The sequence below is a fragment of the Protopterus annectens genome, chromosome 4.part0 (genome assembly GCF_019279795.1).
Source record: "Protopterus annectens isolate FY-2018-M chromosome 4.part0, PAN1.0, whole genome shotgun sequence".
In the NCBI taxonomy this organism is placed as follows: Eukaryota; Metazoa; Chordata; order Ceratodontiformes; family Protopteridae; genus Protopterus; species Protopterus annectens.
In genome coordinates this window covers 752,473,723-752,501,222 of record NC_056733.1, presented here as the reverse complement: position 1 = coordinate 752,501,222, position 27,500 = coordinate 752,473,723, and the positions used below count along the sequence as shown (strand labels likewise).

General features: G+C 41.5%; 1 protein-coding gene across 1 annotated transcript in view; it reads right to left on the bottom strand.

Moving 5' to 3' along the window:
* The window catches only part of DGCR8 (DGCR8 microprocessor complex subunit), a gene marked incomplete in the record, with an annotated part of 1,139,047 nt that overhangs the window by 906,255 nt on the left and 205,292 nt on the right, over window positions 1-27,500 (bottom strand).

The window sequence follows — 27,500 nt, the reverse complement described above, 5'->3', positions numbered from 1 at the left end:
CAGGCGGTCCTGATTTAAGGGAGCATCCAGCAATTTAGTTTCAACATGATCTGGCAAAGATTGCTCCTTAAGCCAAGCATGCCTTCTAAGTACAGACCCAGTGACAGCAGCCCTGCAAGATGCCTCCAGCGAATCAAAACCACACTGCACAGTACGTTTTCCTCCATGTTCAGCAGAATGCATTAAATCCTTATTTTCAGCACAATCAGGAATCACCGTTTTCTGCTTAAGCAATCCAATATGCTGCTGATACTTTAACATATGGAACTAGCAATTTTAAGCCCTGATGGCGAAGGTTGCAGAGGTGTATACCTTCTTACCCCATCTATCCAGGGCCCTGGAATCTCCATCAGAGGGGGTAAGATTTTTGGCAGTAGTAGCCTTTAATGCCCTTGGGTCCCTGTGAAATGGTTTCAGGATCCGCAGTAAGATTTTTAAAAAGGAACTTGTGAGAATCAGGAACCCTGTAATATCTATCAGGTTTTCTGGGAGCAGGAGGTAGGGAGTCAGGGGCCAAGCTAGATTCTGAAAAGGCATTGTCAACAATGTCCAGCACAGGAGGGATAGCTAAAGGCCTGTGTTGGGGCAGAAGAAATCTCTAAGCCTCTTTTTAGAATCAGAGTAATCCTGGCTTTCCCAGTGAAAATGCTCCCTAAGAGTATGCAAGGTTTCACCAAAAGAAATATCCTCTGTGGGAGAAGCAGAGAGAAGAGAGTCCTCTGAATCAGAATCCTCATAGCTAGATAAGGGTAAATCCTGGTCATCAGAAGAGACAGAAATTTCAGAATCCTGGTCAGAAGTAACATAAGCAAATTCAGTCCTAGGTCTCTTAGAGGGGGAAGGTTGGTTTCCCCTGATTAACGTAAGGTCTTCAGCCATTCTTACTTGTTTTTTTAGGAACAGAGGCCTGACCATGCGGTCTGGGCATCTGTTTCCTAGGCATGGTTAGAGTTTTGGGCCTAGAAGATGGTGTTGGTTTCATATGGAAGTCAGTAGGCCAGAATACACCCTCAGAAGCTGGTGCCTGAACGGTGGCTCCAGACCCATCCAAGGTAGAGACATCCACAGGTTCCACAGTTGAAGCATCTTGCGGCACACCGGACTCCGAATGGGTCTCAGCAGAGGCCTGCGAATCTGAAGTAGCAGGGGCTGCGAAAGCGCCTCACTGCATACTGGCAAACTGGTGACTAGCTTAGGAGAAGTGTTGGCAGTTTTGGACCTAGGCGGCCTATCTTTGCGTTTTTTCAGAATGTCAGTAGTCGGGTGGCTTATAGAAAACATATCTGGATAATTGAACAGAGTACCGAAATATTTACAAGCGAAAATGTACAGACGATAGTTCGTGGTTTAAATAAAGGCACAAAATTGACAGCGAGGTAACGTCGTGGTCAGGGCCTAGGCAAGGAATACAGTACGAATGAAAATCATTGAGGTATTTGCTTTCCACAAGAAATATAATTGACTTTTACTGACATCGGTTTAGAGCAAGAAAACGTTTCCCCAACGGGTTACTTAGCTTTAGTTGAAGACTTCTGAAAAAGAAAATTTCAGGAGTCAGCTGACCAGCACTTGCGAACTGCTTCTGCACTGCACGGCAAGAAAGACTGATGTAATGGTGGCTGCATGCTTTATACCCCTGACTACCTGACGTCATGGAAGTTGAGACAGCAACCGACGCAGGACCCAAGACTTTGATAATCAGGCCGACTGAGGACTACTGCAAGCAGATAACCTAAATGTGATGACTGCAACAGTGAAACACGAAGATCATCCGCTGAAAACACAGGAAAGCAATATACAAAAAACTTTAAAAGGAGGTTAAAAGCATGCTATGTTCTTTTATTAAATAAACTAAAAAGTTTTTTTTTAATGTTTAAGACATCTCAGTTTTAAGAAAGGTTTTACAGAAAAGACACCATTCTGGCCCGGAAATCTCTCTACATTTAAGTAGGAGAATCCATTTTTGCTCAGCTGCCTCAGTGATTCTAACAATATCGCTCTTCCTCAGGGGTTGGCATTTATAACTTGAATGACAAAAAACCTAAAAGTATGTGAGGAATCTGTTTGCATTACATGACTGGCTAATGCATTACTTTCTTTCGGATTTCTGATATCCCTAATGAGTTCCAATATCCTGTCCTTCAATAACCTGTTTGTTTTCCCTACATAAAATGCATGACATTGTCTGCAGTAGGCAAAATATACTATGTTAGTAGTTCTACAATCAGCATAGTAAATAATTCTGGTAAAATTCTTGAAGGTGTGTGGGTAAAGTGCATTGGAATAAATAGATTGACACGCAGAGCAATGTCTGCAGGGAAAAGTACGTACTCTCAGATTCGCACGTCTTGTTAATGGTTCTGTTGCAAAGATATTGTTTCAATGTTTTATTGTTTCTAAAATAAAATGCAGGTTTGTTACTAATTTTACTCTTTAGCTCAGGAACTTCTTGCAGGATGTTCCAGTTCCTTTTTATAACATCACAATAGTCATTAATATCACTAGAGTATTGAAAAACAAATCTAAAATTGTCACTAGTGTGTGTGTTACTATTCTGTTCATTAGTTGCATCTCTAAAATAAGGTTCGCAGTGGTCAACTCTGTGTCCATGCTTCATCAATAGCTTTATCCATTTCTTTTTCAGAGTATTCTCTCTCCAAGAACTCTTGTTTAGTTATACATAGAGCATCTTGTGCATCAGTATCATTATGTAGTCTGAGCACCCTATACACTTGACCTTTTAACATGTTATGGGGATATGTCTAGGATGCATGCTTTTTTTGTGTAGAAGGGCATTTTTCCTTGTTGGTTTATGCATGCTACTGTATATTTGGTTCAACTCTGATTTCTTCAGAAACACATGAGTACTTGAGACTGAACTTCAGAAAATCAGTTATGTTATGCATATAGTCAATTAGTTTCTCAAGTTACTCGACATCACCTTTCCATAACAGGAAAATATTGTCAAAGCATACATACCACAAAATACGTTCATAAAAAAAAGTGTCTGTTCCCACTGTGTTAATATCAGGCTGGCGTAGCTATTGGCACAAGCAGTGCCCATAGCCACATCAACTTTTTGAAGCTAGAAATCATTTTCAAAAATAAAAACATTCTCTAATATAATCTCTAGTGACGTGCAAATAAATCTAATCTGATCATCGAAACATTTGTTCAGGGTTAGAAAAGATCTAATCATAACACCTCATTCATTTGGAATGGATGTAAACCAAGACTCTGTCTAATGTAACAAAGATATAGTCGCTATCTAAAGTAGGCAGGCTGTTGTGTAATCTTTCTAAAAAAGTTTTAGTAACCTTTAAGATAGTATAACTGTTTAAGTGTGTATGTAGATTGTTTTCCACGTATTCGATAGAGATTCGATACACCAACCTCCACCAGATACAATGGGTCTTCATTGGTGGTAAAGACCTATTTTTGTGCATCTTGGGTAAACTATAGATTTTAGGAACTATAGGATTTAGTGTTAAAGTACTTAAACAAATCTTCATTAATTAACCCTGTCATAAGCAGGTCAAAGATTAGAAGAGAGACTTTCTGTAATGCCAACAACAATCATTTTAGATATGCACTGATAAGTAACAGCATCTTGCAATAATGCTTTCATTTGATTCAAGTATAAGTCTTTATTAAGAACAATTGCACCACCTTTATCTGCGGGTTTGCTATCGATTGAATGCATGTTCAAGTTCATGAAGGGCAAAAACAGGAATGCAGGCAAGAGGGCTTGAGGCACGCACACAGTAGTAATTTCCAAAGTTTATTCTTCAGACTTTGCTTCAAACGATAAAAAACAATAAAAAAACAGTAACCATAAAGCGCTTTTCGTCTCACCCCTTAGTGAGACTTCAGAAAGTTGCAACAAGAATGTTTCAAACAGTAAACACAAATTCAAACCACATCAACTTCCTCCAAGCGAAAGACAAACCCTCCCCCAAGGTAAGCAGGAAAGAACAATTAACCGACTGTACGCTTCTTTAACAATCCAACTTCTTGTAAAACAAGTATGTGTGCAATAAATATATTTGTATATGTGTAAATATAAATATAGCACATCAGTTCAAAAACACTCTTAAAAGACCTATTAAAAGTTTATTCAGAAATATTTAAAAACCATGTCAACATTAAAACCAAGAGTTAAGATAACAGTAAAAAATGAGAAGTCAAGAGTGAAGTGTAAAAAGTAGTTTTGTACCTACCATAAATGTAGATGTCCGATAGATATGCAACTGCAGTCATAACATATGGGTTTGTCCTGCCTCAGGCAGCCCTCGGTCGGCCGAATTCCAAAGTCTGGGTCCGGCGTCGGCTGGTGTCGCCTCCTCTCAGACGTCACAACGGCTGGAGTATAAAGGCATCGGCCGACGTCATCTTCTTCAGTGTTTCTTGCCCCAGATGCCAGGTGCCCTCCTATGAAGGCTAAATTTGGTAAATGGATAAAATAATCCCAAACATGCACAACAGTAATAAACAGATACACCATAGGAGATACCCCCAGCTGAAGGGAAGAGGGGTAGGGACAGCTGAAGGGAAGAGGGGTAGGGACCCAAAAAGAAAGATACAGAGGGGTAGGAGGGCGGGAAAATCCGATTGCAGTTGCATATCTAAATCGGACATCTACATTTATGGTAGGTACAAAACTGTACTATGTCCTTCAAGAATGCAACTGCAGTCATAACATATGGGTTGAGTACCATAGCCAAGCTGGGGGTGGATGGAACTATGATAAGGATGGTGTAGCTAAAATCCCCTGCAGGACTGCCGAAGCAAAGCCTGCTCGGGATTTGGAGTATAAGGGCAGGTTGTAGTGCTTGGTAAATGTATGCATGGAGCTCCATGTAGCAGCTTCTAAAATGTCCTTTGCCGCCACTCCTCTTAGGAAAGCTGTGGAAGTGGCTATAGCTCTGGTGGAGTGTGGCCTGATATTGGCTGGCACACCTTTTCCATGGAAAGAATAGCAAAATCTGATGCAATGTCCAATCCATTTTGAAATTGTTTGCTTGGAGATTGCTTTTCCTTGTACTCCAGCAGCATAAACTACAAACAGCTGGTCAGACCTTCTGGTGGCCTTAGTCCTGTCCAAGTAGTAGCGTAATTGTCTGTGTATGTCCAAAGTATGCAGTAGTTTTTCCCCCTTATTCTGAGGATTGGGGAAGAATGCAGGTAAATGAATAGCTCGATTTAGAGACACCCTGGAAATTACTTTTGGCATGAATGTAGGATTGGTTCTTAGAGAGACTCTGTCTTGATGAAAAATGAGGAAGGGGGGCACTGCCATGAGTGCCTGTATCTCCGAAACTCTTCTTGCAGAGATGACTGCCAATAAGGCAGTCTTCCATGACAGAAATTGCATTTCTGAGGTTGCTGCTGGCTCAAATGGAGGAAGAGTTAGTTTTTCCAACACGTAGTTGAGGTCCCATGCAGGTACTGGCTGTTTTCTGGGAGGTTTTATATTCTTTATCCCTCTTAGAAACGGTCTTATCAGAGGATGCAAAAACACTGGAGGGTCACAGTTGTATTTTGCTGAGATTGCTGAGGCATGAATCTTTATTGAGGAGTATGAGAGCCCAGTATGAAATAGTTCTGCCAAGTATTCTAATATTTGAGGTATACTCAGTAATGCTGTGTCCTGACCCCTGTTAGCATTCCAGATACTGAATCTCTTCCACTTGGCTGAATAGGTTTTTCTGGTGGAAGGTCTGCATGCTTCCAGCAAGATCTGTTGAACAGATTTAGAAAGAGTTTGGTGTTGAAATCATGGTAGCCTCCAGGCTGTCAGATGCAATGTTCTCAGGTCTTGATGTACAGTCCTGTAATTGTGTTGAGTTAGGAGCAGGAGCCATAGGGTCAGAGGCCATGGCTTGGTCCGAGTTATGGTCAATAGCAATGGGTACCAGTGTTGCCTCTGCCAGTCTGGAGCTATCAAGATGCCTGTTGGTTGTTCTGCTTTGATCTTCAGTATCACTTCGGTCAAGCAGGGGAGGGAATGCATAAATTTTCAGAGAATTCCAGCTGAAGGAGAGAGCATCCGTTTTCCAAGCTAGAGGGTGGTGAGTCCTTGTGCAGAACTTTTCCAGGTGATGATTTAAGTGGGAAGCAAAAAGATCCACGTCTGGTCTTCCCCATGTCCTTGCCAGTTGAGAGAAGATGTGAGGATGCAGCATCCATTCGTGTGGATCCATGAAATTTCTGCTCGGATTGTCCGCCAGTACATTGTCCTTGCCTGGTACAAACTGGGATTGTAAGTGTATCCTCTGGCTCAGGGATTTTTCCCAGAGAAGCATTGTTAGTCTGCAGAGGGGGTAAGAATGAGTGCCCCCCTGCTTGTTTATGTACCACATGACAGTAGTGTTGTCTGTCCTTATTAGCAAATGTCCCTATTTTAATGTTTTTTCGAAAGTCTCGATGGTATGTATCACTGCCAACATCTCCTTTTGGTTTATGTGCAGATGTCTTTCCTTTGGCGTCCAAAGGCCTTGAATGCATCTGCCCTCCATGTGCACCCCCCATCCATGGTCTGAGGCATCTGTTATCATTTGGTTTGCTTGAGGTTTGTTGAAAGGCATGCCTTCGTTTAGTTGACTGGCTTGAGCCCACCATAGAAATTCCTTCTGCAGACATGGAATAAGTGGGATTATGTCCTCTAGGCTGTTGTGTTGAGACCATAAGTTTTTTAGGTACCATTGCAGCTTTCTCATATGAAGTCTTGCCAAAGGTATCAGAAGGATGCAAGATGCCATGAAACCCAGGGCCTGCAGGATTTTCCTTGCAGTCAGCTGGGAAAGCTTTGCTAGGCCTTTGAAGTACTCTGGTAAATGCTGCTGTTTTTCCTCTGTGAGGTAGGCCATTTGTTTTTCCGTGTCCAGTTTGGCTCCTAGGAATATAATTTGTTGGGATGGTAGTAAGTTTGATTCCTGAATGTTGACTGTGTATCCCAAGGCCTGTAGTAGATGCATGACATAGTCCAAATTCCCTTTTAAGGTTTGTTTGTTGTCTGCTTGTATGAGACAGTCGTCCAAGTAGGGGTATATTTGAATCCCCTGCAGTCTGCAGTGTGCCACTACTGATGCCAGGCATTTCGTGAACACTCTGGGCGCAGTAGATAAGCCAAACGGCAATGCTGAGAATTGATAATGCTCTGTCCCCTGCAAGAAATCTGAGGTATCTTCTGCAGCTTTGTCTGATTGGGACATGCAGGTATGCCTCCTTGAGGTCCAGAGTGACCAGCCAAGACCCCTTGCCCAACACGGGAAGGAGTTGCTGCAACATCAGCATTTTGAACTTTGGCACAATGAGGAAAGTGTTTAGAGTTGACAAGTCCAGTATGGGTCTCCATTTGTTTTCTTTTCTTGGAACAAGGAACAGTCTTGAATAAAAACCCTGGCCTTGTTCCTGAGGAGGAACCCTTTCTATTGCTTTTATACTTAATAGCTTGGAAACCTGAGTGAGTGCCTCTGCCCTTTGATGATGTGGCAGGTTTGGCATGCCTTGTTTTATTGGTAATGTGTGGAACTGGAATCTGTAACCTTTGTCTATCAAATCCAGAATCCAATTGTCCTTGGTTAAGATATGCCAGTTTTGTGAGAATAAGGCTAATTTTCCGCCCAAAGGTGCTTCTCTTTGAACCTTTGTAGGCGGTGCGAAAGTCAAGTCATTGTGATTGTCCTTGTGGTGCAGCTGAATTGTCTGCGCCACTTCTTTGATTTGGAGGTTGCCATTGGCGTCCCCTGTAAGATCCTCGGTATTGCCCTCTGCCTCGGGCACGTCTGCTTTTTTCCCCTTTGAAACTTGTCAGAGCCAGGGAAGGACCAATTCTTGGAGGGCCAGTTTCTGTTGAATCTGGGTGGCTGAACCTGAAGGAAATCCTTGACTGTCTGTACTGACTTTGCTTTTTCCTCTATATATTTCAATACATGTTGTGCAGTAGCACCAAAAAGCTTTTGCTTTTCCAAAGGTGCATCCAGTAACTTTACTTTAACATGGTCAGGCAAAGACTGATCCTTCAACCAAGCATGTCTACGTATTACAGCCCCAGTCATAGCTGCCCTACATGAAGCTTCCAGTGCATCATAACCACACTGTAGAAAATGGTTATTAACCTGCTGAGTGTTATGAATATGATCCTGCAGTGCCTTTTTATCAATAGGCTCAGGAGAGGCTAACTTTTTCTGTAAATCATCCAAGAGAAAATCCTGGTATTGAAACATGTGAAAAAGGCAGTTAAGGGACCTCATGGCTAGGGTAGTAGAGGTATATACTTTTTACCCCATCTCTCCAGGGACCTTGCTTCTCTGTCAGTGGGATTTGGCAGAGGAGGAAGCCACTCCCTTGGGGCCCTGTGAAATAGTTTCTAGGTCCACAGAGTGAGCCTTAAAAAGGTGCTTGCGAGTGTCAGGGACCCTGTAATATCTGTCCAGCTTGACAGGAGCAGGAGGAAGAGAATCAGGGTTGGCACTGGAGTCCGAGAAAACATCATCCAAAACATCCATAACTGGAGGGATAGCCAAGGGTCTGTGCTGGGGAAGCTTGAGGAAAGTATGAAGCCTTTTCCTTGAGTCAGAATTCCTGACCCTGCCATTGAAAATGTTCCCTCATGGAATGCAGGACTTCACCAAAAGAGAAATCCTCTGGAGGGGAGGCAGAGGGAATTGATTCCTCAGCATCAGAGTCCTCGTAGGCCTGGAAGGGTTGTTCTTGGGTATCAGAATGCTCAGAATCCCCAGAGGCTTCATCAGAGGAGAGGTCGTCCGCCTGCTCAGTTCTAGGCCTTTTTTCTGCAGGTGGCTGAGAACCCCTGTCCAGATGAGGCTGAGACCCCCTGATAAGGGAAATAAGATCTGCTGCCAGAGACATGATCTGCTTATCAGATGAAGGGGCCTGGGCAGGTTTAGGATGGGCCTTGGCCTGACTGGCGGCCTTAGCACGTGCAAAGGCCTTGATGGACATGGAAACAGGAGGCCTAGTAGCCCCACGTGCAGGCGTTACCTTGTCCACAGGAATGGTGTCGGGTAGATCCAGAACTTCGGTTTCCGGAGGAAAATCCACAACCAGCACCGGAGAGATCTCAGAGACCGAAGGTAGCGTTAACGCCGAGTTGTCGGCCTGGAGCGGTTGATTTACAGCTTCCGAGGATACCGGAACGCTAGCAGAGGATTTAGGAGTAGCATCGGTAGTGGACGCGGACCGAGGATGTCGGTCCCGGTCTTTGCGTTTAGCAGATTGGGTTGTTGGTTGATCCGACGGCATGATATACGCAAAGGATTCACCGAAAAAGTCCTTGACGAATTCTGCCCGACGCCTGAGAGTGCGCTTATTAAAGCAAGCACAGGTAGCACAGGCCGAGACGTCGTGGTCTGGGCCCAGGCAAGGAAGGCAGAGAGAATGGAAGTCCTTATGAGGTATTTGTTTACCACAAGACAAACAATTATTAACTTTTTGTTCTGACATCGGCTGAGGCAAGAATAAATGTTCCCCAACGGGGTACTTAGCTTTTAGATGACTTAGGTACTGAAAACACAGGAGCTGACCGACCGGCACTTGCGAACTGCTTCTGCTTCGGGCACTGCGCAGCAAGAAAGACTGAAGAAGATGGTGTCGGCCAATGTCTTTATACTCCAGCCGTTGTGACGTCGGAGAGGAGGCGACACCAGCCGACGCCGGACCCAGACTTTGGAATTCGGCCGACCGAGGGCTGCCTGAGGCAGGACAACCCATATGTTATGACTGCAGTTGCATTCTTGAAGGACATCTGAAAACAGTAGAAAATAAAATACTTTAACACCACTGTGTGAAGTATTAAAATCTTAAATAACTTTCAGTAGTAGTTAATGAGTTCTAAAAAGTAGGATGTAGAAATATATAATAAAACACTTATATTAGCCCCATGTTGTCTGAATTTAAAACCATCAAGCTAAAAAGCTATAAAGACTGGAGCGGAGAAAACCATCCTGTAAAGGACGTCCGGTGAACATGATAAAAGGTGGAGTAAGTGTACACATTCACTCATCTCCACATGAATGTGCCTGCATTAGAGTTAAGTGAATGTGAAAAACCATGTATATGTATAAACATGTATATTACATAACTAAACAAATAAGTACATTTTTGAATATTTAGATAAATATTTAAAACCTACCCTGTTTAAGCAAAAAATGTGAAACCTTTCTTGCTGGCTGATGTGAATAAGGTATATATTCACCTTATTAAACTCTTTAGTTTAAGGATGCAAGATATGGAATAAACTTCATTCAGTCCTGGCGGGTAGCAGGCCCTAGTACCAAGTTGCCATATTAAATTTCAGTTTTTCTAGGAATAATGAACTAGGGGCACCCCTTCAATCACTCGTAACCTGGTCAATCACTGTAAATTAAAAAAAAAAGTGTGTAATGGAAAAGCACTCATGTCTAGCCAGAGCATTTTCCTGCTTTGATGTTCTAATGCTGTAAAGGTGTTCGTAAAGCCTTTCTTTTAGTTTCTTGTCCGACTTCCCAATATAAAATGCTGGGCAGGCTTGACATTGGGCCATATAGACTATACTTTTAGTATTAGTCAAATTTTATATTTATTATTTTTACAAATATATTTGCCGCATACATACTTGTTTTACAAGAAGCTGGATTTTTAAAGCAGCATACAGTTATTTAATTGTTCTTTCCTGTTTACCTTGGGGGCGGGTTTGTCTTTTGCATGGAGGAAGTTGATGTGGTTTGAATTTGTATTTACTGTTTGAAACATTCTTGTTGCAACTATCTGATGAAGTCTCACTAAGGGGTGAGACGAAAAGCGCTTTATGGTTACTTTTTTGTATTGTTTTTATCGTTTGAAGCAAAGTCTGAAGAATAAACTTTGGAAACTACTGTGTGCGTGCCTCAAGCCCTCTTGCCTGCAATCCTGTTTTTGCAGTTACCTGTTTCAGTATTCCAAGTTCATGAAGGGCATCAAAGTCTTGAATAGTCATGTTACAAAAAGTAGCTCTGGTGCCTTTTTCAAATAATATCCTAAACTCAGTTTCACAGACGTTAATAAAAGTTTGAACAGGATTTATAATGGGAACAAACGTGCTGGGTCTTTTGTAACTAAGAGCATTGTTTGTACTGTTACTAAATATATCCTTTAATAAGTTTCTGCCTAGTAGTCCAAGGTCTTTGAGCATTTCAGCACGGTCTGCTCGTTTCGTGGGAATAAAGGAAAGACCTTTATTAAGTAGCTGAATATGCTCTGTTAACTCAAAAGAAGAAATGTTAAAAATCAAACCTGTGTTTAATAGCAGCACCTTTTCATACACTGGGGATTCTGTTCTGTTTCTCTGGAGCTTGCCTTGCTAAGCTCCTCGATCTGCTTCTGATGGGGAGTGGATTCTTCAATGGGAAATCCACCGTTCGATTTTCTAAAAAAATGCCATTATCCACCAGTTTGTACTATCCTTTTACATTGTATCAGAAACTAATGTAATGTTCTTACTGCTAGAACTGCTTGCACGATCTTTAGGGACATCTAAAGTATACAAAAACTGTTCCATTGAAGCTGCCTTGTCTGTGTCCACAGACAAGGATGGTTTTCTAGTCAGTGTTGTAACGGCTGATGTAAGGCAAGTTTTGGCCGAGGCTCCACCCTTTCCAGCTATTCGGTTCTCGACTGGATTATCTAAGTGATTGGCAGTTTCAATAGCAACTGTTACTGTCTGCTCTCTCGGCCAGGAAAAAAACATTCTAGGATTGGAAATCTTTTAAATCCCTCTGTAGTTTTTTTAGCCTTTGTAAGTTGTAATCTTTTATCGTAGGATATAATATTTTCTTGTAGTTGTTCTAGCTTGTCCCCTAGAACATCAATTGGTAAACAGCTAGCAACATCGTTCTCCATATGAACGAGGTCGTTTTTCAATTCACATTCCATGGGGGCCAAAGAAGTCTATGAGAAGCTGTATATATCCAGCACTAAAGTGTAGGTTTAGTTGCTTCCATCTTCTAAGAAGTTCAAGATATTGGTCTCCATAGCTAGGCCCATTTAGTATTCTTAAGCCTCTCAGAATGACTTTGCGCTGTAGAGAGGCTTGTAGATGTAAACACTGCCATTGCAGCCTTTTATATTTATACAATTTATTTTCAAGATCTCTATAGCATTGTAAAAATTCTGGTTGTAAATAGATTTCACAGTTGTTGCTAGTTGCAAGAATCCAACTTACATCCAGCAGAGGATTATCCTGTACATAAAGAAGTACTCAAAGGAAACATTTATTTCCTGATTCCACAAGTGATGAATTCAGTGTAGCTTCCATCTGGAATAGAGTGGTGTGTCCCGCTCGTTGAATAAAAGAATAAATTATCAAAGATGCAAAAATGACTTGAGGGTACGGCTGAGTGCAAAAAAAAAAAGAACTGAAAGAAATATAAATAATTGCACTCAGCTTGCACAGCCAAAAACTTTTAATACAATAAAATAAAAAACAAAGCAAGCGCTTTCACGACCAGAAACTGTCGCTTCAGACAACCAACTAAAAGGTGCATCATTATATACAGCATTAATTGCATCGATTCATTGATCAGCTGGTATAATAAAGGGCACGGTCAAGCATTTTTATAAACACCGATAAACTGCTGAAAACACAGGAAAGCAATATACAAAAAACTTTTAAAAGAGGTTAAAAAAGCATGTGGTTTTGTTTAATTAAAAGAAAATGCATTAGCCAGTCACGTAATGCAAACGGATTCCTCACATACTTCTAGTTTTTTTTGTCATTCAAGTTATAGATGACAACCCCCGAGGAGGAGATACTGATATAGCATCAGAGGCAGCTGAACAAAAATGGATTTTCCTACTAAATGCAGAGAGATTTCAGAGCCTGAATGGTGCCTTTTCTGTAAAACCTCTCTTAAAACTGAGACATCTTAAACATTAAAAAAACTTTAAAGAACATAACATGCTTTCAACCTCTTTTAAAGTTTGATGTATATTGCTTTCCTGTGTTTTCAGCAGTTTTGTGTTTTTAAAAATGCTTGGCCATGCCCTTCATTACACCAGCTGATCAATTAATCAATGATGCAATTAATGCTGTACATAATGATGCACCTTTTAGTTGTTAGTTGTCTGATGAAGCGACTGGTCGCAAAAGTGCTTACTTAATGTTTTTTATTTTATTGTATTAAAAGTTTTTGGCTGTACATGCTAAGTGCAATTATTTATATTTCTTTCAGTTCCTTTTCTTTTGCACTCAACCATACCCTCAAGTCATTTTTGCATCTTTTATGTTTTATTGTAGCACTCCTGCAGGGCTTTTGTGCTCCTCTATCCTGAAATTCTGTTCATCTTGGGTACCGCTGTAGTAGTCTCCCATTTGTGATGAACTTTATGGTGGACATTGTTCAAGTGTGAGGGTTAAGAAGGGGATCTTCTGAGGTATACTTTTTGTGCGCCTTCCTGATAACACTGGATATGAAGGGTGGCATATCACTACATATAGCCAAAGTGGAAAGGCATCACCTACTTTGAAACAGGACGATCCCACTTAAAGTTTACTTACTTGTCCTTTGGTTTATCTGTTGCATTTTTTTTTTAGAAAGTGCCTTTTGAATAACCAGACAGATATACAGATAACAGTTACAGTGGAGAGAACAAACAAACATTAATTTTAAAAATAAAGGTAATTAATGGATTTGTGGTGTACAGCTGAAATGTGGAACATAGATACCAATGGGGTCACTGCACTCAACGATAGGGCTGATGAATGCTGAACACAGTGGAACAATGTCTTCCTTAGACTTGGATGCCATACCTTTAAGTTGTGCAACATAGGAAGATCCTCACCACTGTAGACATGTGATGATTAAAGTCTAGATTACAATCTGTGTGTGTCCACAAGTTCCTGACAACAGCGTCAACTCCAAGGGGTATGTTGTCAATAGGATACTTACCAGGGATGGATGACTTCCCAAAGGATACGATTATGCAATTACTTACATTAAGTTTTAGTCCACAGCTCTCTCACCAGTTGTTGTCTGTGTTAGCCCCTCCTGAAGAACATTTGTGTCAGTGTGAGATTCAATGACCGCTCCTAATTTTCAATCTGCAAATTTAGTCAGCCAGAGACCACAGACACTGGCCTTGACTTCTGAGACGTAAATGCCAAAAAGTGGTCCAACGACTGATCCCTGAGGGACTCCCCTTGTTAATGGCCTCTCTGTAGAGGTAGACTCCCCAATTCTAAACTTCCTGGGTCCTGTCTGTGATCCAGTTGGCTATCTACTGAGTGACATATGGTTTACACCCAACCTCAAGTTGGTCAACAATGCCTGAGTGGGATATTGTGTCAAATGCCTTGGCCAGGTCAAGGTAGGCAGTGGGAATGATTTTGCCCTCATCCATTGCTTTGGTGACCTTCTCAAAGAAGTCCAGCAGGTTGAATAGGCATGATCTGCCCTTGATGAAACCAAACTGAGTTGGGTCCAGTGTCTGGAGGTTTACTATACTCCCTGTTGATCATCTCCATGATATTTCTTTCCATGGCTTTACATACAAGACTAGTGAGACTTACGGATCTGTAGTTTCCAGGGTCTGTAGATGGCACACCTTTGTGCAGAGGGATGACTGTTACCTTTCTCCATTGATGAGGTCCAAAGCCTGTTTTGAGGCTAGAGTTAAACAGAATTTCAGAGGCTCCGATAGGTCATAGCATCCTGGGATATTGTCTGGGCTCATTGATGCAGTGTTCATGGTCTTAGAGAGAGCATTAAGGACCTATTCCCTAGTGATAGTAGGGGGAGTTATATTTCCTGAGGGAAGGTTGAGAGTGAGAGGGTAGTAAACTTGAGTTGAAATCGGATATTTCATCAGCTCTCCTTAGCCCATAAAATCCTCTATAAAACCAACACCACCCCTATTTTCAATAAACTTATTACACCATATTGCAACCTCAAAAGTCTACACATTCTTCTAACAAACTTCTTATATCGACATGTAAATCCAATAACCTGGCAGGAGCCTCCTTGTTCTCTAACACTGTAGTAAAGGCTTGGAACTCTCTTCCTGACAACCTCACTTCAATCTCCTCGCTCCCCAGCTTTAAATCTCATCTCAAAACCCAGTGGCTTTGCCCCTGCACGAACCCTGACTAGACTTCCTTTGCTACTAGTATGTTCACATTCTCCTGCATACAAAGCTTGCCTTTTGCTACTAGTATGTTCACATTCCCCGACATACAAAGTAGTACTTATCTTACCTTTATGCGACCTCTCAATTTTGAACTCCCTCATCCTGTAATTAATTCCTGTTGTTGCATCTGTAATATTCTCTGTATTAGTTTATTTCAGTAATATATGACTGCACTATTGCTTATTTTATTTAATTTTTTTTTTTTTTGTTTCTCTTGTACTTTTCTCTGAGAAAATTTTGTGTGTGCTATTGTATATTTCTATGAGTGAATTCTGTAAATTTGCTACTTTTAATAGTTTTGCTTGGAGCTTTTCTCCCCAGGCCTCTGCTGAAAATGGACACGTATCCAGTTAGACCAGCCCGGTCAACAAAATGTAAAATAAAAATAAATGTGCCTGAATGAAAAAAAAAAAAAAAAAAAAAAAAAAAAATCAGCAATTAAAATCTGATCACAGGATTCAAGCAGTTAAAATTTGTCAGATGGTGCCAACTATCCCCCAAAAGGATTCATGGTAAAGATCAAAAGTGCAGTCACCCCATTTACATGGCAAGAGGAAAGGTTTACATTACAGTAGTTCAGTTGAATGTGCTGTGTAAATGCCAACATCCAGAATATAATCTGAAGTGGGTAATTGTTGGATTTGATCAGGAATGGAGGACTGCATCCTTTGTGGCTCTTTTGGGAGACCACTTGGAGTGCACATGCTAGAACTAGTTAGGACAAACCTGAAATGGGCTAAAATTTGGGCTGGCTGGTAGTGTCAAACATATCACACGTTACAGTAAAATGAAGTACAAGTAATCATGAACCTGAGTAGATCTGAAGTAAAATACTAGGGCTGCTGTTGGGGGAAGGAGATTTCATGTCATGGCAAATTTTTATCAAAGGGTTTCTTGAATCTAGGGGTAACTGAGATTTATGGGGCTTTAAGAAGTAGGATCATATTACACAAATTAAAGGGGAACCAATAAACTGGCTGATTTGATAGCATCCACTTGAAAAGGAAATCCATTTTAAGAAGCTTAATAGTGAACTTTACTGGGGAACATTGAAGTATTAGTCTGCAATAGCTAGGTTGATCAAGAACAAGTGGGAAACCTATACGCTTTTGCATTTCTTCTATATTTCATCTTCACACCTATCTGTGGAGCTTTTAGATACATAACTAACTCAACTGTTTAAGACATTCTTGTTAATTTAGTTCTGTAAATATTTTTATATGCCTAAGTGACAGTCACAGGTTTTACAAGCTATCCCTTATTCCTGCTGCACATGTCAGAATGCCTAGGCGCAGGGTTGGAGCATGTCTTCTGTGACTGCTTTAACCAGAAAGTTTGAGGGAGTTGATGGCTGCATTACTATGCGGGATGAAGGGGAAAAGATTGGATGCTATCCAATGGGGAAAAGATTGGATGCTATCCAATTTAGGATCAGGCGTGGTGTAAATATTAGCTAAATTTGTGCTGTCATGTTAAGGTTAAGTTTTGGGTCAAGGATCAAATAAACGGGAATTAAATTTATTACTAGATCTTTTGAGCAACAAGAAAAAGTAGAAGGAAGATCAGCTGACTACAGAAAAGTTTAGAGATGTCATGAAAGTACGTGTCTTGGAAAGCAGATGAATAATGGATACAGAGCAAGATTTACTTCTACAAAGTGATTTTCTTGCTTAGTGTTTGGATAGAGATTAATTCTGAATAGTCCAGGCAAATTGTGTCTTGAAGGTGGGCATCTTGTGATTAGTGTCATTTCTATGAAATTGTAGAGATGATTGGCTGAAAGCTCCTTATCTGTACCATGCAAAGGCATGTACTTGTGCAAGTTCTATCACAGAAAATGGTTATGTATTTAAAATATTTTTTTCATCTTTACCTCTGTACAGTTGTCTGTGCTTACAGGGCTGGACTTTTCTTTGTAACTGTACTGCATCAGTGTACCTCTTTCCATCCTTGCTATATTCAGTACATGCCCACTAACCTTTAATCTTCCCTTCATAAAAAAAGGAGATAGTAACAGGACTGATTGGTTTGTAGCAGGTCAGCATGCAGGAGTCCACCATTGTTAGTCATTGGAGTGAGCTTAATTCAGGTAACGTTGTACCATTACGTATGACACAGGTTCCCAAACTGTGCGGCTTCCTCACAGGGTTGACGCGAAGCTTAGCAGCTGATTTGTCAGTTAAGTGCCTGTATATGTGTGTGCCTGCGTGTGAGTGAATGCGTACATGAAAGCAAGAGAGACTGTGTGCATGTTTGATTGGGAGAGAGAGAGAAAGAGAGCAGTGTGTGAGTAGGTATGAATGAAGTGGCTGTCTGTGTTTGATCGGGAGATAGTGAGTGATGTGTGAATGAATGCAGGTATGAATGACAAAGTGACTGCGTGTGTGTTTGATGGGTGGCACTGTCTTCAGAGGTATTTGTACTAGCTTGTGTCGATTAGGGTTAGGCAGGATCAGTCAAGGTTGAGAAGATAATTTAAGGAAGACCAGAGAGACTTTGGATTGCTGTGGTTTTTGTAGTAACCTTTTTTGTCTAGTTTAATTTTGCATTTAGTGTGGTTCCCAAGTTCTTTTCAATGCTGGAGATTAGACTGATTTTTATTTGTGGTCCAAATCTTCCAGGCGTCGTCCCTTAATTTCATATGTTTAGTGCTTCTCGTTAACCAAGATGCAGGACTCTATTTGGCCTGTTTTGTTCTGAGACGGCAAATGTATTTAGATACTTAGGAATGTTGAGCTGAATTTGAATATAGCTGTTTTCTCATGAGAAATAAAGTAGATTACACCAGTTACATTATTTTAGGTACAAGATAAAGCCGTCTTTATCAAACTTTGAGAGGTTATGGGCTGTGCTGAAAGTATGGTATTTATGGGTGTTAATTTTCTAATGTCAAAAACTGGTAGATGGTCACATAAGTGTCAGCTAGTGTTCCTGATTAGATGATGTTTTGAAGAGTAAGAAAGAATCCAATCTATGCTGGTTCTCTTATTACTGTTTTTGTTGTATCTGGAGTGGGTGGGGATTAGCTGAGAGAAGCTATACAAGTTTATATCACTTATGGAGTTTACAGGGTCAAAAGTCACCTAGTTTTTTTCTTTTTCGTGTGTGTGTGTGTGTGTGTGTGTGTGTGTGTTTTTGTGTCATGCTGGATGGGGCCCATTTGAAAATGTCTTCTGCTGTACTGCCATTGTTCCCATGCAGTAAATATGGGCCAATTGCGCATAGTGATTTTTTATGGCTAAGTTTAAGGAGTGAGATGAGAACTTTTGCCTTGTTAAATTTGCAGGGGGTTAATGGATGAATGTTCAAGCTGGAAAGAATTTTTAAAATACAACTCTTCCAGCTTTTCTCCTGTACATTACTTGGGTGTTTAAGGGACAGTAGTGTGTGTTTTTAAAAAATGTTCGTCACGAAACAGTGTTTGGAGGTCCCTTTTAATACCGTGAGACTTGAGGCTTGAATTACATGTTATCTGAATAACTCTCGTACTAGGATCCCTTGTCTTGTACTTGAGCAGCTGTTCTTTTGGTCTGAATAGCTAATTTTACAGCTCAGTCAAATTCTCTGACAAAGTGACCCTGAGGAAGGAAAGTTCCCTTCAATTGAGTCTCTCACAATGGAATAAATGTGGTTGTGTTTTAAGATTTGCTGTAAATTACATACTTTTTGGTGTAGTCATGATGATTACTGTTTATTTGGAGATGCTTCTCTTTCTCTCTCTGATCTTTACCCCATAAACCTGTTTGTAAAGTTGTTATCCAATGATATAACACTTGTAGCCAAATATTCCAAGGATAGTTTTTAGAAGGGTGACCCTGTTATTTGTCTTTGTTTACTGTGAAAGTCTGACTGGACAATACCAGTTTTCAGCGGAGGCCCGGGGAGAAAAGCACTACTTGCTTATGCTGCATTATACTAAGTTGCACTCAGAGTAATTACATTTCTATTTACATTTATACACAAAAGGACAGTTGTGTAACTACCATAAATGTAGATGTTAGAGTGCACTGACTGTTGCAGTCATTACAACTGGGTTATCCTGCTGGCAAGCTACCTGCAGTCGGCCCGAGTTCCAAAGTCTAGGTCTGGCGTCAGTTGCTATCGTTTCCTCCCTGACATCAGTGCGCCAGGGGTATAAAAGATGCAGCAGAAGCCATTTTCTTCAGTTTTTCTTGCCCCAGATGTCAGGTGCCCATAAAATGGTAGGCTAAATTATGCCAATAAGCATGCATACACAAAAAACAACTTTTCCTTCATCTACAAGCAAATACACCCCATAGGTTGTATAGAATAGAGAAGTACAGGTAAGTCCCAGCAAAGGAAAAGGGGGGTGGTGGGAGGGTAACCTGGACTGAAACAGTGAATACACTAACATCTACATTGGTAGGTACACAATTGTACTATGTTCATAGTGTTTCACTGCTGTAGTCATTACAATTGGGTTGAATCCCAAAGCCAAGGTTGGGAGGCTGGTGCTAAATAAGATTAGGAGAGGCTGCGAGGCCCTGCAGAACAGCAGTGGCAAAGCCTGCCCTGGAATTAGAGTAGAGAGTTAAGTGATAGTGCTTAGTAAAAGTGTGCACTGAACTCCAAGTTGCAGCCTCTAAGATGTCTTTGGTTGGTACTCCTCTGAGGAAGGCTGATGAAGTGGCTGCTGCTCTAGTTGAATGTGGCCTAATGCCCTTAGGCACTGATTTGCCATGCTGTGAATAGCAGAAACGAATGCAGTGGCCTATCCACTTTGAAACAGTCTGCTTTGAGATGGGCTTTCCTTGTGATCCTGCAGCATATGCCACTAGAAGTTGTTCAGTTTTTCCGAAAGCTTTGGTTCTATCCAACCAAAGTTGTGAGAATGTCCAAAGAATGCAGAAGTCTCTCACCCTTATTCTGTGGGTTTGGATAAAAGGTAGGCAAATGAATTGTTTGGTTAAGGGCCACACTAGAGACTACCTTAGGCATAAATGTAGGGTTTGTCCTCAGAGATACCCTGTCAGGATGGAAAATGATAAAAGGTTCCATAGCCATGAGTGCCTGTAACTCTGAGACTCATCTAGCAGAGGTTATTGCTAGGAGCAGAGCTGTTTTCCAGGATAAGAATTTTACATCAGCTGCAGAGGCTGGCTCAAACTGAGGCAGTGTGAGTTTTTTCCAAGACATAGTTGAGATCCCATGCAGGTATTGGTGCGCTCCTTGGAGGTCTTCATGTTTTTGGTCCCTCTGAGGTACTGCCTTAGTAATGGATGAGAAAAAATAGGTGGTTCTGTATTGTAATGAGCTGAAATAGCAGAGGCATGAATTTTAATTGATTAAAAGGAAAGGCCTTTATCCAGCATCTCAGTTAAGTATTGCAAAATCTGAAGAATATTTGGAACAATCGTGTCAATACCCTTGTGCCTGGTTCCAAGCAGAATCTCTTCCATTTTTCTGCACAAGACTTTCTGGTGCTAGGCCTCCTGGCCTCCAAAATAACATCCATCTCTGCTTTAGAGAGAGGCGAGTCTTGAATGGCTACATTATCCGCCATGCTGCCAGGTTTAAGGTCCCGAGTTGGCTGTGTAGTATCTGACTGTCTTGTTGGGTCAATAAGTGAGGAATTTGAGGTAATGCCCAAGCTGGGCATTGAGAGAAGCTCTTTAGGATTGGATACCAGTGCTGGCAGGGCCAGTCTGGGGCAATCAGTATAATTTTTGGCTTCTCTTGTCCGACCTTGAGGAGTACCTTGGAGAGGAGGCAGAGGAAGAAAGGCATATACTGTTAGGTTTTTCTAGCTGAAAGAGCATCCACTTTCCATGCTTGTTTGTGATAAGTCCTTGTGCAGAAACTCTGTAGTTGGCAGTTGTGAGGGGAGGCAAACAGATCCATGTCCGGGCATCCCCAGTTCTTTGTTATCATGCTGAAGACTTGTGGATCCAATTTCCACTCATGGGGATCCATTAGGTTTCTGCTTAGTTCATCTGCCAGAGTATTTATCCTTCCTGGCAGGAACTGTGCTTGCAGATGTACTTGGTAAGTCAATGCTGTGTTCCACAAGTTCATGGCTAGTCTGCAGAGAGGGTAGGAATGTGTGCCTCCCTGCTTGTTTATGTACCACATGACTGTAGTATTGTCCGTCTTTATCAGTAGTTGTCCCGGATGAAGTAGATCCTTGAAGGCAGTCAGGGCATTTTGAACAGCCGGCATCTCTTTTTGATTGATAAGTAGATGCATTTGACTTGAGGACCATGTGCCCCGAATACATCTTCCTGCCATATGGGCCCCCCAGGCATAATCTGATGCATCTGTTGTCAATGTCTGCCTAGCTGAGAGTAAGGTGCAAGGCTGTACCATGTTGTGGTGACAGGCCTTTGCCCACCATCAAAACTCCTGTTGCAGGCAGGGAATGAGGGTAATTACTGTTTCCAGGCTGTGGCAATGTTGAATCCAAACACTTTTTAGATACCACTGAAGTTTCCTCGTATGCAGTCTTGCATATGGAATTAGCAGAATGCTGGATGCCATGAAGCCCAAAGCCTGCAGAATTTTTCTTGCAGATAAATGGATCTTTGTTGCCAGCATTTTGAAATAAGTAGTCAGTTGTCCGTTTGTCTGGCGTGAGATAAGCCATCTGGGCAGTTCTATTTAAGCTTGCACCCAGGAATATCATCTATTGAGAGGGTATGAGTTTATTTCTTTTCGTTTACTGTGTACCTAGACCTGTTAGTAATCTTTTTACAAACGCCAAATGCTGTAGTAGAATGTCCTTGTTCTCTGCCTGAATAAGGCAGTTGTCCAAGTAAGGATATATTTGTAGTCTACAACATGCGATTACTGGTGCCAGGCATTTTGTGAAAACCCTGGGCGCAGTAGATAAGCCAAAGGGCAGTGCAGGGAATTGGTAGTGCATTGAGCCAGCTATAAATCTGAGGTATCGTCTGCATGATTGTCTGAGTGGGACATGCAGGTATGCCTCTCTTAGGTCTAAAGTCTCGAGCCAAGCCTTCTTGCCAAGCATGGGGAGAAGCTGCTGCAGAGTTAACATTTTGAACTTTGGAATATCCAGGAATGTCTTTAGGATAGACAGGTCCAGCACTGGTCGCCAGGCTTTGCCCTTTCTGGGCACCAAGAATAGCCTTGAGTAAAATCCTAGCCCCTGCTCTTGCTGTGGTACTTGCTGAATGGCTCATGTCCATGAGGGATGAAATTTGTTTTTGTGCCTCTGCCCATTGATTGCATGGCAGGTCTGGCATACCGTTTGGCCTTGGCAGGGTGTGAAATTGGAACCTGTAGCCTTGTGATACAATATTTAAGACCCATTTGATCTGGGTGATCATGTGGTAATTTTGTGAAAAAAGTGCTAGTTTTCCCCCCAAAGGAGCTGCCACAGGATAAGTGCTTGGTGCTGGCAGGGAAAGTCATTGAGACAGTTTCCTGTATGGCTGTGATTTTTCCTCTCTGCTTTTGGAGGTAGAAGCACCCCATTGTTTAGGCCTGTACGAGCCTTGGGGCTGTGATCTGCCTCTGGGCGTCTGTATCTGCCTCTTTGTGGCCTGACACTGGAAAGGACCAATTCTTTGTAGGCCAGTTCCTGCTAAATCTTGGAGGCTGTACCTGTAAGAAATCCTTGACTCTTTGCATAGATTTAGCTTTGTCCTCCATTTTCTTCAACACCTCTTCTGCTTTAACACCAAACAAGGTATCATGCTGTAATGGAGCATCTAATAGTTTTGCTTTAAAATGATCGGGCAGATTCTGTTCTTTTAACCAAGCATGCCTCCTAATGACAGAACCCGTAACAGTGGCCCTGCAGGAGGCCTCTAGTGAATCAAAACCACATTGCAAAGTATGCTTTCCCACTTGTTCCGCTGCATGCAATAAATCCTGCATTTCTTTGTTTTCTGCACATTCTGAATTTGTCAACATTTTCTGTTTAAGCAGTGACATAAGATATTGCTGATATTTAAGCATACAAAACTGACAATTTAAAGCTCTTACAACCAAGGTAGCAGAAGTAGAAATCTTTTTCCCCCATCTGTCCAGGGCCCTTGAATCCCTATCAGAGGGATTAGGGTTTTTTTGCAGTGGAAGCCTTGACCCCTTTGGGACCCTGAGAGATAGTTTCTGGGTCAGAAGCAGTTTTTTTAAAAATAAATTTATGTGAATCAGGAACCCTGTAGTATCTGTCTGGCTTAACAGGCGCTGGTGGTAAAGAGTCAGGAGACAAACCTGACTCTGAAAATACATCTACAATGTCTAAAATGGGAGGAATAGCAAGGGGCCTGTGCTGAGGTAATAAAAGGAAGTCTCGGAGCCTTTTCTTGGATTCCGAGTAATCTTGGCTCTCCCAGTGGAAATGCTCCCTCATAGTATGCAGGGTCTCCCCAAAAGAATAATCCTCAGGAGGAGGAGAAGCTGAAGGGATAGATTCTTCAGCATCAGAATCCTCATAGGGAGGAAGAGAATATTCCTGTTCAGAAGAGGAATCAGAGGAAATGGAAACCTGATCTGAAGATTCATATTCTATCTCTTGCCTAGGCCTCCTATCAGGAAGGGTATGGGAACCCTAGATCAAAGTAATTAGGTCTTCGGCCATTTTAAGCATCTGTTTTTTTAGGCATGGAGGACTGTCCAGGAGAATGCTGTACTTGTTTCTTTGTCTTTAGAACTGCTTTAGTCTTTGAAGCTGAAGTTGGCTTCACATATAACTGTGCAGGCCTGAAAACACCCTCAGAAGCCGATGCGCCTGCTCAGTGGCTCCGGAACCATATGAGGGAATAGTTTCAGAATGTCCAATACCTTGAGTTTCCAGCGGCCTAGTCAGCTCCACGTGGCAATCGGAAGTGGCATGTGGCTCTGAGGTAGCGGGCGTCAGGGGCTGCGAAAACGCGTCACTAAGAACAGGTGAACCGACAGGCCTAGCGGTAGCCTCAACGTCGGTTTTGGACCTCAGATGCCGGTCCTTTTTCTTTGCACTTTTTACAAACTCCGGTAGTCGGCTGTTCCGACGGCATTATATAACTGAATCTTCTGCCAAAGTAACGAAATGCAAAATCGTACCGACGCTTAATTGTGCGTTAGTTAAATCTAGTACAAAACCGACAACTAGCAACGTCATGATCAGGGCCTAGGCAAAGAATACAGTAAGAATAAAAATCCTTATGAGGTATTTGCTTCCCACAAGAAATGCAATTAACTAAGAAAGACTGAAGAAAATGGCATCGGCTGCATCTTTTATACCCCTGGCGCACTGACGTCAGGGAGGAGGCGACAGACTTTGGAACTCAGGCCGACTGCGGGTAGCCTGCCAGCAGGATAAACCATTTGTAATGACTGCAACAATGAAACACGATGAACATCAGTAGTTACATTTATAGATTCTAAGATTTTAGAGAGGTGGAAGTTAAAAAGAGAAAGCACACATGCAACTTAGTGGATTGTACAGGCAGCAGTCATGTATAAAAATAGTTGGTACTTTTCTGTTAAACTCCTACCACTTTGTGCTGCTGTACTTTGCCGGTATGCAAGTGCAGTTATTTCAGGTTATAAAATTGTGAAAGGCTCCCTTTTGAACAACAAATACAACTCTTAGCCCAAGTACATCAGCAGCAATGTCCCTTTGTTCATGCTGTTAAGTGCCTGCCCTGCCATACGTTACTTGGGTTAGATTAGATTAATTGAGGAATCAACTGGGGACTGACCCAGATTTACGCTGGAAGAAGGCTCATGCATCTCAGTGTTTTGATATCCACCCGGACACAAAAAAATTGATAACAAAAGCAAAGACTGCAGAGGAAGGAAAAGGTAGAAGTGTTCATTATTGTTCTTTGTAACTGCATCTGCTGAAGGGAGGTCTGAAATACTTACAAACCTAATGGACTTTTCTCCAAATCAGACGTCAGCTTGATACACGCCACTCCCCGGAATTCGTAGTTAAAGCACCATTTTTTTTTTTTTTTTTTTTTTTGGGAAAAGTAAACGGGGACAAGGCAAATTTACATAGTTATTGCAAGACAATTGTGACAATCCGGTACTTTATATATAACGTAAGAAAGGTAACTTGTTTCTGGGTGAATTACTTGCAAAGAAACCCTCCGGCAACTGGTAGGGGTTTAACAGTGGACTTGAGCTCTTTCCGCAATGACAAGAAAGTACTTTACATGCAACATAAGAATGGAAACTTGTTACTCGGTTGTATAGATTTACTTCTCACACAAACTTGTGTCCACTCCTGAAATACTGGCAAAACACAGCAGCGCGGAATGGTAGGGGTTTAACAGAAAAGTACCAAATAGTTTTGTCATTTTTAGTAAGAAGTTGAGATTATTATGTTTAAGGAGAGTACTGGGAGTATCATACAGTGAACACAAAGATGAGTTCTGAGTTCTTATTGGAATTATTCTATCAGCTTTCTAAGTATGTAAGAGCATTATTTAAAATCTGTCCCTATTTGTCCCCCCATCATTTTAGGCTTTGTCCAGATTTTTTGCTCTCAAAATCTGGACAAAGCCTAAAATGATGGGGGAACAACTAGGGAGAGATTTTAAATATTGCCCTTACAAACTTAGAAAGTTGATCTAGAATAAAAGATTTTGCATTAGCTTAAATTATCTGAAGGATGTGGAGTCAAACTCAAATGTTTGTCATTATTTAATGACTTCAATCCTCAACTATTTGCCAGAAAAGTACAAATTTTAGGAGGAACACACCAAAAATATTAGGCAAAAATCTGTATAGTTGAGAGGCCTGAATCACACATGCACGTAAGCACACACGCAGTCACTTCCTCAATCATACCTGCATTCACTCGCACATCGCTCTTACTCTCCTGATCTCACACCCACATATTCATACATCCCTCTCACTCTTCCAATCTCACACAGTCACTTCCTTATTCAAACCTGCATTCATTCACACATTGCTCTCACTCTCCTGCTCAGACCGAGAGAGACCCTTACACACACACAGTCACACACACACAGTCACACACTTCATTCATTCCTGCATTCACTCACACTCGCCCCAAACTTAAGCTTAACTGCAAAATAAACCGCAAACTGTTTGCGGTTTATTTTGCAGCCAAGCGCATTAGTTTGCGGCGCCCTTGTGAGTAAGCCGCAGCTCCCCAGGGCACCGCAGCGCACACTATGGGAATCCCTAAAAATATGCACTTTATGCGCACTGTGGGGGGGGGCCTTGGCAAAACCTGGAATCAGCAAGGGAGCACAGAATCGAAAAAGTTTGGGAACCACTGGTGTATGGACCTTGTTTGCCTTTAACACAGTGTGACCTCCTAAGAACCGATTTAGTGTTTTGTTTCACTGTCCATGCTGTGAAGTGATGGTACAGACTTACAACTTGCACGTTAACCAATTTCTTATGTGTTTGCATTCATAAATTTATTGAAACATCTGCACTACTGTTGGGAAAGTTGTGGACAGTACAGTAACACAGGCTAAGGTTCCTGTCTCATGTCTCCAGAGTTCAGGATTTCACCTTTATGTTCAGTCACGGTCTTTGTGAAGTTGGCATCTTATTACAGTGACTCGATGGAATTTCTTCAGGTGCTCTCTTTTTCATCTAAAGTTCACTACTTTTCTATCAACACTCAGACTTGCTTATCTCCTCTAATACCCCCACTATTTCTTAAATTACTCCTACCTATTTTATACACCGCTATCTGTAAAGTCTCAGTATAACGCTTGTAAATTTAATGTTTGGGAATATCAATACAAATGTTATTATACTATTATGCTATATATCTGCTGAAAATGCATTCTAAAATGTTACAGTAAATATTGATTGCATTAAAAATGACACCTTGGAGCTTTTCTCCCTGGGCCACTGCTGAAATAAATGAAGCCTGTGCCCAGTCAGACTTTCCCAGTAAACAAATGTCAATTAAAAAGCTAAATAAAATATCCACCAAAAGATTAGTATAATGCAGAAGTAATAGGTAAACTTATCCAATGCTTTTGACCAACGATTGCTAAAAGGAGCACGAGACTGAGAAGTGGTGGTGCTGTGGGAGTCGGGGAAAAAAGTTCAATCTCTGGAAAAGATATTGTCGCCATGAGTTCTGCCTATGGGCACCAGTACTGCAGTATGGAAATGTACGGACTGGATAATGTAAGACATGTTCCTGCCCCCACAATTACCATCACTTCTAGCAGTCCTGCATATATCTATTACAAAGCCACCAAACTGGTGTCTGGAATAAGTATAACATGTATCCCCCTATGTTCAACCCTCTCCCCCCAGAACCCTAACATACCGCACTTGCCTACCATAAATAATCTAGGATAAGCATTTGCTCCATCACACACTGTCATCCACATAGAGAAGAGTCCTGTAAAAAAAAA